The following is an 11,849-nucleotide window of genomic DNA, read 5'->3' as shown; positions in this document are numbered from 1 at the left end:
GGTTGGGAAGCAACTGGCATGTCCAGCTCCTAGCCTTAGGGGCAGTCCGGGGGGTCCACGTGCTGCCCTGCCCGCAGGCACAGCTTCTATTGGCTGGGTCAGGGCAGGGGAGGAACTAGCATAAGCGTGACTCACGAGCGCTCATCAAGTGGCTGTTGAGGGGTCGTGTGGCGCATGCCCCTCCCACTGCTGCCCGGCCCTCTTCTCCTTGTGTGGCTGGGCTCAAGCTGCGGTGTGTGCCCTGAGGCAAACCGCAGTCTGTCTGTTGTCCCATCGCTGGCACCCAGGAGTTCGAGGTATGTGTATCCCCATCTCCGAGTGCTGGCAATGGGGCTGCACCCTCATCCCCCTCACTGCATCCCTCCTCGTCCCACCCCCCACCCCCCTCACTGCATCCCTCCCATCCCATTCTGTCCTGCCCTCCACACCTACCCATCCCAGCCCTGTACCCCTTACAGTGCTCTCCCACCCATCCTCTCCATCTCCCAGAGCCGCCACCCCCATGTCCCTCACCCCCCACAGCCCTGCATCCCATTCACCTCCATATACTGCTGCACTCCCATTATGTCCCTATATGCCCCGTGCCCCCCACATCCTCATGCACCTGTAGCCTTCTGCCTCCCCCTGCATCCCCATCTGCCCCACATACCCCCCCACGCCCACGCCTCTCTCCTTCACTGCCCCCTCTCACCCCACCCTGCTCTCTTCCTTGGCCTCTTTCCCTCCCCATCCTCTCTCCTCAACCCTCTCACCCCCATCTTTTCCCCTCCAGCCTACGCTCCTCCCTTCCTGGCTGGGTGATTCAGGCAGCCCCTGGAAAAGTGTATGAAAAAGTGTCTCTCTGTAGGCAAGTGTGTGCATGCATGCATTGTATGCGTGTAAGAGACTGTGTCTTTGTGTAGGGAGGTGTGTGTATTGCCACATGAGTGTATACCTGTGTGAATAGAATTTGAAGCCTAACTCTTTGACTTTTATTCCTTTTGCTGGCGTGTGCACAAAAAATGATCACATAAAATAAGTGTATATTCATTTCATAACAAGTTTTTAAAAGAGAAGGGAACTCTAAAAGAAATGTATTATTTCTTAAAAAGTGAATGTTGTTGACTTGTATTGCAGAAGAGGCAATGTATCATACATTTCTCCCCACCTTTGTCTAGCTACATTATAAACTCTTTGTTGCAGACTCTCTCTTCAAATGTGTATGTCCAGCATCTACCACCCTGGAGCCCTGATCTTATTTGCGGTCTTTAGGCACTAAACAACAATTGTAATATTAAATAATGTGGAAGTATATCTTTAAATATCAATATTTTATGCCCAGCAATGGGCAGGTGGTGATATCAGACATTCTTTGTCTGAGAGGATAGCCATTACTTTTGTTTCATCTGTCACAGCTTTCGTCCAACAGGGATTCATTAACATGCTCTGTTTACTGGAAACAAGATTTTCTTTCAGATCCCTAACTGCTGAGTCATTTTAACTTTGACCACAAAGTCATAGTTCTTTACATGTACAGGAATTCCTCAAATACATATATATTGCAAGTTCTGGCAAGATTTTCTGCAGACTTACAGGGCTAGCTGCTCCTCTGATCTCTTTCTGATCTGAGGCTATGTCTACACTACTACTTATGCTGGTATAACTTATGTCACTCAGGGGCATGAATAAGGGTGCCTGGCCCCTTTCAGGAGAGTCTGGGCCCTATTTACCACCAAGGACTTCTGTAAGGTGAACGAGCCCATCTCTACCACCTGCAAGTAACTAACTGGCTAGGTGGCTGAGTGGCAGCTAATTGACTAACCAGCACCTGGGCCTGACGAAATGCTACAAGAGCTCAGTTGAATGAAGGTGCTGAGGAGAGGAGGGTGCCTGTCTGCACATTGCTCTAATTTGAGGGGAGAAAGGACTGAGTTGGGAAAAGGGACTAGTTAGGCCAAGTTGGTTGAAGTCCTTGGGTGGCCTAAGTTACAGGCCAGCTCTAAGAGGAGAGCTGGGACTCCTGATCCAAAGAGAGGGTGATCATTTACAACCCAGCTTCGGGAGGAGGGCTATCATACTCCTGAATATGAGGGTAAGCCTAAGTGAACCCTTATACAGACCCCAGAAGGGCTGGGACTTGGTGGGTTAAAGAAAAGATTTGTATCCTGTAATAAGAGTTAATAACTCAGACCTCCACAAAAAGGGAGTATCTGTTTGAAGTACTGTGGTCAGAGTAAAGGGGAGAGGATTGAAAGCAGTATACTGGGAAGGGAATGTTCCAGGGTGGTGGCTTACCACAAGTCTACATGTCTGTCTTACCTAAAGCTCTACCATCCTGTGATGGTAGCCTAGCTTCTCCAGCAGATACTGTTAGCAGCAGGGCCAGCACCAGCTCAGCAAGCAGGTGCTTGGGGCGGCCAAGGGGAAGGGGTGGCACGTCGGGCTTTTCGGTGACAATTTGGTGGCGGGTCCCTCCGTCCCTCTCGGAGGGAAGGACCTGCCACTGAATTGCTACCGAATAAGAAAGTGGCATGGTGGCGTGGTGGAGCTGCCACCGATCACGATCGCAGCTTTCTTTCTCCCTCCTTCCCCCCCCCTGCTGCTTGGGGCGGCAAAAACCCTGGAGCCGGCCCTGGTTAGCAGGGTCTCCAGATCTTTGTCTGGTTCCCCTGAACAACTAATCTGTCTTGATAGTTCCTTTTTAAACCTAGCAGTAGCTGATCCTTATTCTTCTCTGTTCCTGGGCTTTGACCCTTTGTGTGAAAACCAGTCCTGTAGGTTCAGCAAAAGATTAAGCCAGTGATTTTGGCATTGTCCCTTAACAATTCTCAAGTGTTTGCTGAGCAGTAGCTTATCTTATGCTATTATTTTTCCTTCCTGCCTGTTCTTCCAGATGCTCTTGTTCAGTTAAACCAATATAGTCCTATAGAGAACACTGATAATCAAGCCAATATATAGTCTTCACAAAAATATTACAGAGCATCTCCAAACCCATCACAGACCTCTATATGATAATTACATGTAAAATGTTTCCTTCAGTGGTTTTGCTCTCTGCCATCATTTTGTCATTTCATCATCTTTTACTACATCAACATAAATACCTGTGGGTTCAACCTGCTTTCAAGATTAATTGCATCTATATATTCCACTCTGTTTAATGAAGACAGGAAACCTTGCCAGCTGTGTGAATTTGCATTTAAGGTATCTAAGATCTGTAAGTACCAGTTTGTCATGCAGTGTATGGAACCAACTTCTATTTAGTGAACTTAAACAGATGCCTTTGTTCGGTCTCCTTTTCTCTCTCAGCAACGGAGGCTGGTAGTGGCCCAAAAATTCTTTCTTCTGTATTTTTTTTCTGTCTAGCTTCTATACACTCACTGCAACAGTATTTATTGGCTTCTAGTAACGAGTTCTAAAGAGTTCTGTAACAGCAAGTCTTTTGGAGGCAATGGTCACTGTGAAATTCAGTGCTAGGCCCGTTGTGCCACTTAAGTCTTACATTTATTCCTATCAGCACCTATGTATGCTGATGTGTCTATGGACTTCCTACAAGCCACAAAAATGGTCTCCAAATGGGTACCTCATAGGTGCAGATTAGAGGGACTTCAGATGTTATTTCAGCATATTGATGTGCCTCTCTGTACAGCAGCTCTGACCTGTTTACAGGGGTGAGCTTCACTTCCCTCAATTCTTCCCACTCATCCACCCCTCCCCCACCACACCATATAAAGCTTGATCACTTGAGCTACATATGGGTGGAATAGACTACACCCTCTGTGAACAATGGAGCAAAATAGCTTTTGTGGTGGTTGGTATTCTGACAGTAGAGCCTTAGGCAATGTCTACGCTACCACTTAGGTCAGCAAAACGTATATTACTCAGGGATGTGAAAAAAAAACATTCTCCCTGAGCAAGAAGTTTCGCTGGCATAAGTGGTAGTGTGCACAGTACTATGTTAACGAGAGAGCCCTCTCCTGTTGGTGTAGAGCGGCTACATGAGCAATCATGCAGGTGCATCGGTACAGCTATGCCACTGTAAGCTCTCTAGTGTAAATATAGCCTTGATTTTCACTGCTTTGCCCTGGTGTAATCATTTAACTGCAAAGTGAATGCAAAGGTATAAAACATTGTCATCTGAAGGCTGCTTCTTGCGTCTGTTTTGTACAGGTGTAAATGAGATGCAATAGAGCACTGGGGCTCAGGAGAGCTGGGTTTTGGGTTCTATTCCTAGCTCAGCCATTGACCTGCTGGGTGACCTGGGGCAAGTCCCTTCTCATATCTGTGCCCCCATTTCCACATCTGTAAAATGTGGATAATAAGTGACTTCCTTTGTGAAGTGCTTTGAGATCTGATGAAAAGCACAATAGAAGAGCTAGGGGTATTATCCTGCAGTCCTCGGGCACAAAAACTTCCTACTGATGTCAGCAGTAATTCTGCCTGCTTAAGAATATCCGGTTTGGGCCCAGGTATGCCCCTATGATGACTTCAAGGAGACTGGGAGCTCTCCTATCCAGTTTCTATCTGTCAAATGTCAGCGTATGAAGTCAGCACTATTGTGTTACAGGGAATGGATTTCTTCAGTTAGGCTTTGGCTACACTTACACTTCAAAGCGCTGCCGCGGCAGCGCTTTGAAGCGCTAAGTGTAGTCAAAGCACCAGCGCTGGGAGAAAGCTCTCCCAGCGCTGTCTGTACTCCACCTCCCTGTGGGGAATAACGGACAGCGCTGGGAGCCGCACTCCCAGCGCTGGGGCTTTGACTACACTGGCGCTTTGCAGCGCCGCAATTTGCAGCGCTGGAGAGGGTGTGTTTTCACACCCTGCTGCAGCGCTGCAAATTTGTAAGTGTAGCCAAGCCCTTAGTGAATTCACCTACACTAACTCCATAGCACAATTGCTAGCTATGATTCTTACAAGTATATCCAAGACTGCAAATGACTAGGGCCTTCGTAGTGACAATGCTGTGTGACACAAACACTGCAGTAAAAGGCAACTTAGCTTTCTGACAGGAGCCAAATCTAGGGAAAGGAGACTAATGCCTGGTTATCAGGTTTCCAAACAAAGAAGGCATTTAAGAAAATGAATGCTAGGTACTAATCTTCTGTGATTTCTATCAAAGGCAAAAATAAAACAATTGCCTCTTAAGATTTGGGCTGATACCCCATTCTTAAATCCCACCACTGAAACAGGAAGCACCAGAGCGTGTTAAATCTTTACTTAGGTACCTAAACAAATGATCTGCTTTTCAAAGGTGTTGAGTACCTGCAGCTGTCTGGGAGCTGTGGCTGCTCAGCATCACTGAAAATCTACTATATAAAGGCACAAACTTCAAGTCAGGCACAACACTCATTAAAGTGATCCTCTTGGCACTGGCAGTTTTGCCTGAATAAGGATTTCGGGACTGGGTCTTTAATCTCTATATGATGTTGTTGCAATCTGTCTTAGGGAGCATCACAATGATCACAGAAAAATGCATAACTTTTATGAAATACTTCCACAATCCTTCAAACGTTGAACAAACTAGGCCCTTTGCTAACCAGCTCACCACAGGGCCTGATGCTGATTTCTCACACCAGTATAAAACAGAGGGGTTACCATGGCAGTCCATTCAGTTGCATGCATCAATGTAAAACTGATGTGAGATCACAATTGGGCCTGTACAGTTTTCCTTTTATGTAGAGCCTGACATTCTTGGTCTAGCATGGATAGTCATTCAGAGTTGCTTACTATGGGGCTACTCATCAAGATGTTTTTTTCAGTTCTTTAAACTGAGAAGTTATTCCTTGGTCTAAAATCAGTTATATGCTGATGAGTTTTAATTCATTCTTTGAGTTTGTATGACACGTAATTGGTCATGATGAGGCTGAAATACTATGTTTCAAAACAAGCCTCATCTATACTGTCCTACAGAAGGACTAGGTCAACCATTTTTTGCTGTCAGTAGTTAATCATCCATTCTGATGTATGCATCTGTATATGCAAATTCCACTCTCCCTCCATTTCCCCACTCCACTTTCTCAGATTTGCACAAAGAAACACTTTGTACTTAGACTTCAGTAGTCTTTACGAGACAGTTAATTAAGGATACCAATTTTTTTATTGATCACATTCTGTTTAACATTTTCAATAATTCAGATATAGACATTTACTATGGTCAATGAAACTTAGGGTACAAATGATATTTATAAGGTATTAAAAATTGCAATATGCTGTCTTGCATGCAACAGGAAGGAAACAGGAGGAAATGCTCTTGCCTTGTAGACCAGATACACAGAACATGGATGAATGGCTGAACATGTATGCTGCCTTTTCAGATAGTGACCTTGGATGGACTGACAGCATTAGCAGGACTATACAAGACACTATTACAATATATGAATTCAGTCCTGCAAACACTTAGAGGTGAGTAACTTTACAATGGGAGTAGCAGTGATGCCAATAGGGCTACTTCATGACTAAAATTACCCCCCTGCATAAGTGATTTCAGGATCATAGAAATGTAGAGCTGGAAGAGACATCAAGAAGTCATTAAGTCAAACCCCCTGTGTTGTGATAGGACCTAGCAAACCTAGACCATTCTTGACAGGAGTTTGTCTAGCCTGTTCTTAAAAATCTCTGATGATGGGGATTCCACAAATCCCTTGGAAACCTATTCCAGAGCTACCCATATAATTAGGTTAGATATTAGGGAAAACTTTCTAAATTTCCCTTCCTGCAGATTAAGCCCCTTACTACTTGTCTTAACTTTAGTGGACATAGAGAAAAATTGATCACAGTCCTCTTTATAGCAGCCCTTAACATATTTGAAGACTTATCATGTCTCTCCTCAGTTGTCTTTTCTCTAAACATGCCCAGGTTTTTTAAATCTTTCTCCATAGGTCAGGTTTTCTAAATCTTATCATTTTTGTTGCTCTCCTCTAGACTCTCTCCAATTTGTCCACATCTTTTCCTAAAGTGTGGTGCCCAGATTTGGATATAGTACTCCAGTTGAGGCCTTATCAGTGCCAACTAGAGTGGGACAATTACCTCCTGTGTCTTACATAGGACAATCCTGGTAATACATCCCAGAATATCAGACTTTTTTACAGGTGCATCATATTGTTCACTCATGTTCAATTTGTCATCCTCAATCCCCACATCCTTTTCAGTAGTACTACCACCTGGCTAGTTATTTGATATTTTTTTCCTGCATAAGTGAAGTACTTTGTACTTCATTGGCTTTCATTTTGTTGACTTCTGACCAATTCTCTAGTTTAGCAAGGTCTTTTTAAATTCTGATTCTGTTCTCCAAAGTGCTTGCAACCCCTCCTAGCTTGGTGTCATCTGCAGATTTTATAAGCATATTCTCTACTCCATTATCCAAGTCATTAATGAAAATATTGAATAGTACCAGACCCAGGACTGACCCCCTAAAGACCTCACAAAATACACCCTCCCAGTTTGATAGATAAGTATAGAGTATGGTCTTGCAACCAGCTGTGCACCCACTTTATGCACCCAACTAATAACTTTATCTAGACCAGTGGTCCCCAACCTTTTTAGCTGGCGGGCGCCAGCTGAAGGACCATTGCGATGGTGGAGCACCTGCCGAAATGCCGCCGAGTTTCGGCGGGGACGCCTCTCGATGATGTCGCTTGCCGTCGACAAGCGGCATCATCGAGAGGTGTTCCCGCCGAAATTCGGGAGCGACGCCTCTCGATGACATCACTTGCCGGCGACAAGTGTCGTCATCGAGAGGCGTCCCCGCCAAAATGCTGCAGCGGCATTTTGGTGGGTGCTCTCCTGGGGGTCAGGATGCGGGCACATTAAGATGCCCCTGCGGGCACCACGTTGGGGACCCCTGATCTAAACCATGTTTCCCTAATTTGCTTATGAGAATGTCATGTGGCACTGTGTCAAAAGCCTTACTAAAATCAAAACATTTCTCACTGACTGCTTTCCTCCATCTGTTAGGTCAGTAATTCTGCCAAAGAAGGAAATTAGGTTGGTTTGGCATGATTGTTCTTGACAAAACCATACTGGCTATTCCTTATAACCTTCTTATCCTCCAGGGGCTTAAATTGATTTTTATACCTGGAAAGATGCAGGAAAAAATATTAAGTTAGGCTAACTGGTCTATAACTCCTTGGGTCCTCTTTGTTTCCCTTGTTAGGTGTTGTGTGCCCATCTTCTGGGACCTCCAGGGGTTCTAAAGATAACCGTTCCAAGATTGCTTCAGCCAGTTCCTTAAGTACCCTAGGATATATTCAAGTTAGCAGGTTCTGGTTCAATTTCTTTAACTTATCTAAACAGTCTTTAACATGTTCTTTCCCTATTTTGGCTTGGATTCCTGGCTCCTTGTTGTTAATGTTAATGGTGTTGATTATCTGGAGACCATTAACCTTTTCAGTGAAGATTGAGCAAAATAGGCATTCAACACCTCAGCTTCCTTGATGGTATCTGTTAGCTCTCCTTCCCTGCTAAATGGAGAACCTACACCTTCCTTTATCTTTCTCTTGCTCCAAATGTATTGAAAGGATTTTTCTTATATCCGTTAATGTCCCTTGCTAGGTCTAACTCATTTTGTACTTTAGACTTTCTGATTTTGTTCCTGTTATTCTTTTTTGTTGTACTCCTTAGCGTTTTCTCCAGGCTTCTGCTTTTTGTAGCAGCCTATCTCCACTTCACGGAGCAGCCAGTTATCCTTCCTCATATGGTGGTGTCGTAGTCATTTGTAGTTGGCTAGCATCCTTCATCCCAGATGTCTGCATGTACATCCTTTCGATGAAGTCCTTGTGCTCCCGGATACTATGCAAATGAACCATCTCCTCCTGCAGCTCTCTTACTTGTTTCCTGAGTGACTCCACCAACAGACCTCACCTGATGGTTCCCTTTGCCTGGATTTTGTTGGTGGGGAAATGCAGGCCATATTCCCATCAAGATCAAGCCTGGGGAGAAGCCTCCCGGGGTCAGGATGCCTGTCTGGCAGGGGACCCCATAGATGCAGGCAAACTACGGACTAGGACTGGTGTTGGTGAGATGCTATTTTTCTCCCATGCCAGGTTCTCCCTTGTAGCGCACCTGCAAGTTAAGGAAACAAACACAACCCTATCCCCCTCAGCTGGCAACTCCCTTAGTCTCCCAGATACCTGTGTCTTGCCAGCCACTAGAAGCCTGCATGTTTTTTAAAGCCTGGGCCCCACACAGTTAGAATGGGTGGCTCAACATCCCTTACTCAGCCACCTCTAACCACTGGCCTATTCAATCACAAGGGGCATTGCTCTCATTTAAAAAGAACTCCTACTAGAAAGCAGCGGCTAACATACCTAACTGCAGGGCAACCTAGCCCAGACAGTCAGCAACCAAGTCTAGATTCTAAAACACAGCAACCAACCCAGCTTCCTACCAAGTTTCATGGCAAGTTATTTGCATAGCACAGCAAGTGCTCTTCTTCCCCCCCCCTCCCTTTAGGTCTCAGGTCTCCAGCTGTCACCTCTCCATGGGCAGAGACCTGTGTCCTTCTCCTTTCAGCCTGGGAATTCAGACTTGCAGTCTCCCTGCAATTTCTTATGTTTATCCCAGCAGGTCTGACCTTAGTCCAGCACCCGGGCTGGATTACCCAATAGGCAGACTAAGCACATGCTTAGGGCACCAGCAAAGCAGGGGGCACCAAAAAAGAGATTTTTTTTTTAAATTGATATTTGATATTTCCAAAAAAGCACTGAAGTAGTCATCATGGGAAAAATCAGAACTTTGTTAAACTTCTTTACACTCCACTACACGCTCTTCTCCCATGTTTCTATTCTCATTTTTATTACTTATCTTCACCTAAACCAGGAGGACATCCTACTAATGTACATTGAACTAATGCGAGGAAATTGGAGACTGTAACTGATCATCCTACTCCTGATGGTAAAACAGACATTGTTCTAGATCAGGGGTCGGCAACCGGTGGCTCGCGGCTCGCCAGGGTAAGCACCCTGGCGGGCCGGCCCGGTTTGTTTATCTGCCGCGTCGGCAAGTTCGACCGACCGCGGCTCCCACTGGCTGCGGTTCGCGGTCCCAGGCCAATGCGGGAGGCAGGAAGCGGCGCGAGCCGAGGGATGTTCTGGCCGCGGCTTCCTGCCTCCCGCGTTGGCCTGGGACCGCGAACCACGGCCAGTGGGAGCCGCGATCGGCCGAACTTGCCGACGCGGCAGATAAACAAACCGGGCCGGCCCGCCAGGGTGCTTACCCTGGCGAGCCGCGAGCCACTGGTTGCCGACCCCTGTTCTAGATGGTGTGGATGTGTCAGGGACTGAACCTGCTCAGGCTGTAAATAATAGGAGATAAGATCCTGGTATGTGGGTTGATTTCAGTACCGATGATGTAGCTTACTGGATAGATTGTGGACCAAATCACTGTCAACACCACACTGGGGCATTTGAGAAATCACGTCGGACTTGATGGCAAACAAACAAGATATTGTCCAAAAAATATTTTTCAGCATGAAAGCGAATGGTGAGAAATACACTTGAGAATGGTTACTGTATTTACCATCAACAGGGTCTGTGTACTGTTTTGTTTGCAAACTTTTTGCATATAAACCTTCAACATCCCGGTTTGCTGCAGATGGATTTAGTGACTGGCGGAATACTGTTTTAATTGAACAACATTAAAATAGCACTATTCACAGAGATTCAATGTTGACATATTTAAATCAAAGACAGGGCTTTGGACTGACACAAAAATTGGAAGAACAAATTAAAGAGGAGCGTGAACACTGGCAACATGTCTTGCTGTGTGTTTATAGCTGTTATTTAAACATTAGCTGAATGTGGTCTGCCTTTCCGGGGATCAAATGACACATTTGGATCATTGCAGAATGGAAATTTCTTGGGATTGTTGGAGCTTGTGGCTCTGTTTGACCCATTTTTAGCAGGCAAAAGTAACCCATCATACTTATCCAAGACAATATGTGATGGACTCATTGGTCTAATGAGTGACAAAGGTCGTTCAGCTATTGTGGATGAAATAAGTACTGCTGGGTACTTCAGTTTCTGCCGACTCTACACCTGATCTTTCACATATTGATCAGTTGAGTATTGTACTAAGATATGTGTCTCCCACAGATGGAAAACCAGTTGAATGATTTATAACATTCCTCAATTTGAAAAGCCACACTGGTGAAGAAATGGCAAATCAAGTACTGCATTCTGTGACAAGTTTGCAAAATAGATTTCTCAAAGTGCAGAGGTCAATCTTAGGACAACGCTGCCAACATGTCAGGGCGTTATCAAGGAATGCAGAAGAAGCTCTTAGAACAGAACAAATATCCCATATTCATACCATGTGCTGCACACTCTCTCAATCCTGTTGGCCGCAGTGCTGTTGGTTGTTGTCCGGTGGCAGTAAGGTTTTTCTCAACAGTCCAGTTACTTTATACGTTTTTTTCTGCCTCAACACACCGATGGGCAGTTCTTAAAACATATTTGGACAATGATCATGTGTTGAAATCTCTTTCTAATACTCGCTAGGAGGCACATGCAGTGGCAACAAGTGCAATTCTGGAGTCCTACTCAAAGATTGTGGATACATTAGAAAGTATAGCTGAAGACCAATCACAAAAGGGAGAAACTATACGAGAGGCAGAAAACCATTGGAAACAAGATGCAAGAACTAGAGTTTGTATTCATGTAAAATTTCATTCCACATGGTCAACAACACTTTTACCATACAATTCAAGCTCTCCAAGAAAAAGAATTGGATTTGAAAACATGTGCAGATCTCTATCAATCATTAACTGACCACTTACACGCTTTGAGGCATGATTTCGAAGGGATAGCTCAGTGGTTTCAGCATTAACCTCCTAAACCCAGGATTGTGAGTTCAATCCTTGAGGAGGCCACTTAAGG

The 11,849-nt window shown here is 45.1% G+C and overlaps 1 long non-coding RNA gene across 2 annotated transcripts; it reads left to right on the top strand.

Moving 5' to 3' along the window:
• The first annotated feature begins 1,874 nt into the window (after positions 1-1,874).
• On the top strand, positions 1,875-9,872 carry LOC123363393. Of its 2 annotated transcripts, none has more exons than XR_006576739.1 (3): positions 1,875-2,071; positions 6,204-6,378; positions 9,793-9,872. It is a non-coding gene; the product is annotated as an uncharacterized LOC123363393 (long non-coding RNA). The 2 variants fall into 2 exon arrangements; XR_006576740.1 differs by lacking the exon at positions 1,875-2,071 and adding an exon at positions 3,141-3,193.
• Positions 9,873-11,849: the final 1,977 nt, after the last annotated feature.

This window comes from Mauremys mutica, chromosome 2 (assembly GCF_020497125.1).
Source record: "Mauremys mutica isolate MM-2020 ecotype Southern chromosome 2, ASM2049712v1, whole genome shotgun sequence".
Classification (NCBI taxonomy): Eukaryota; Metazoa; Chordata; order Testudines; family Geoemydidae; genus Mauremys; species Mauremys mutica.
Note: the sequence above shows the minus strand (reverse complement) of the source record. Positions and strands in the feature narration are given on the sequence as shown.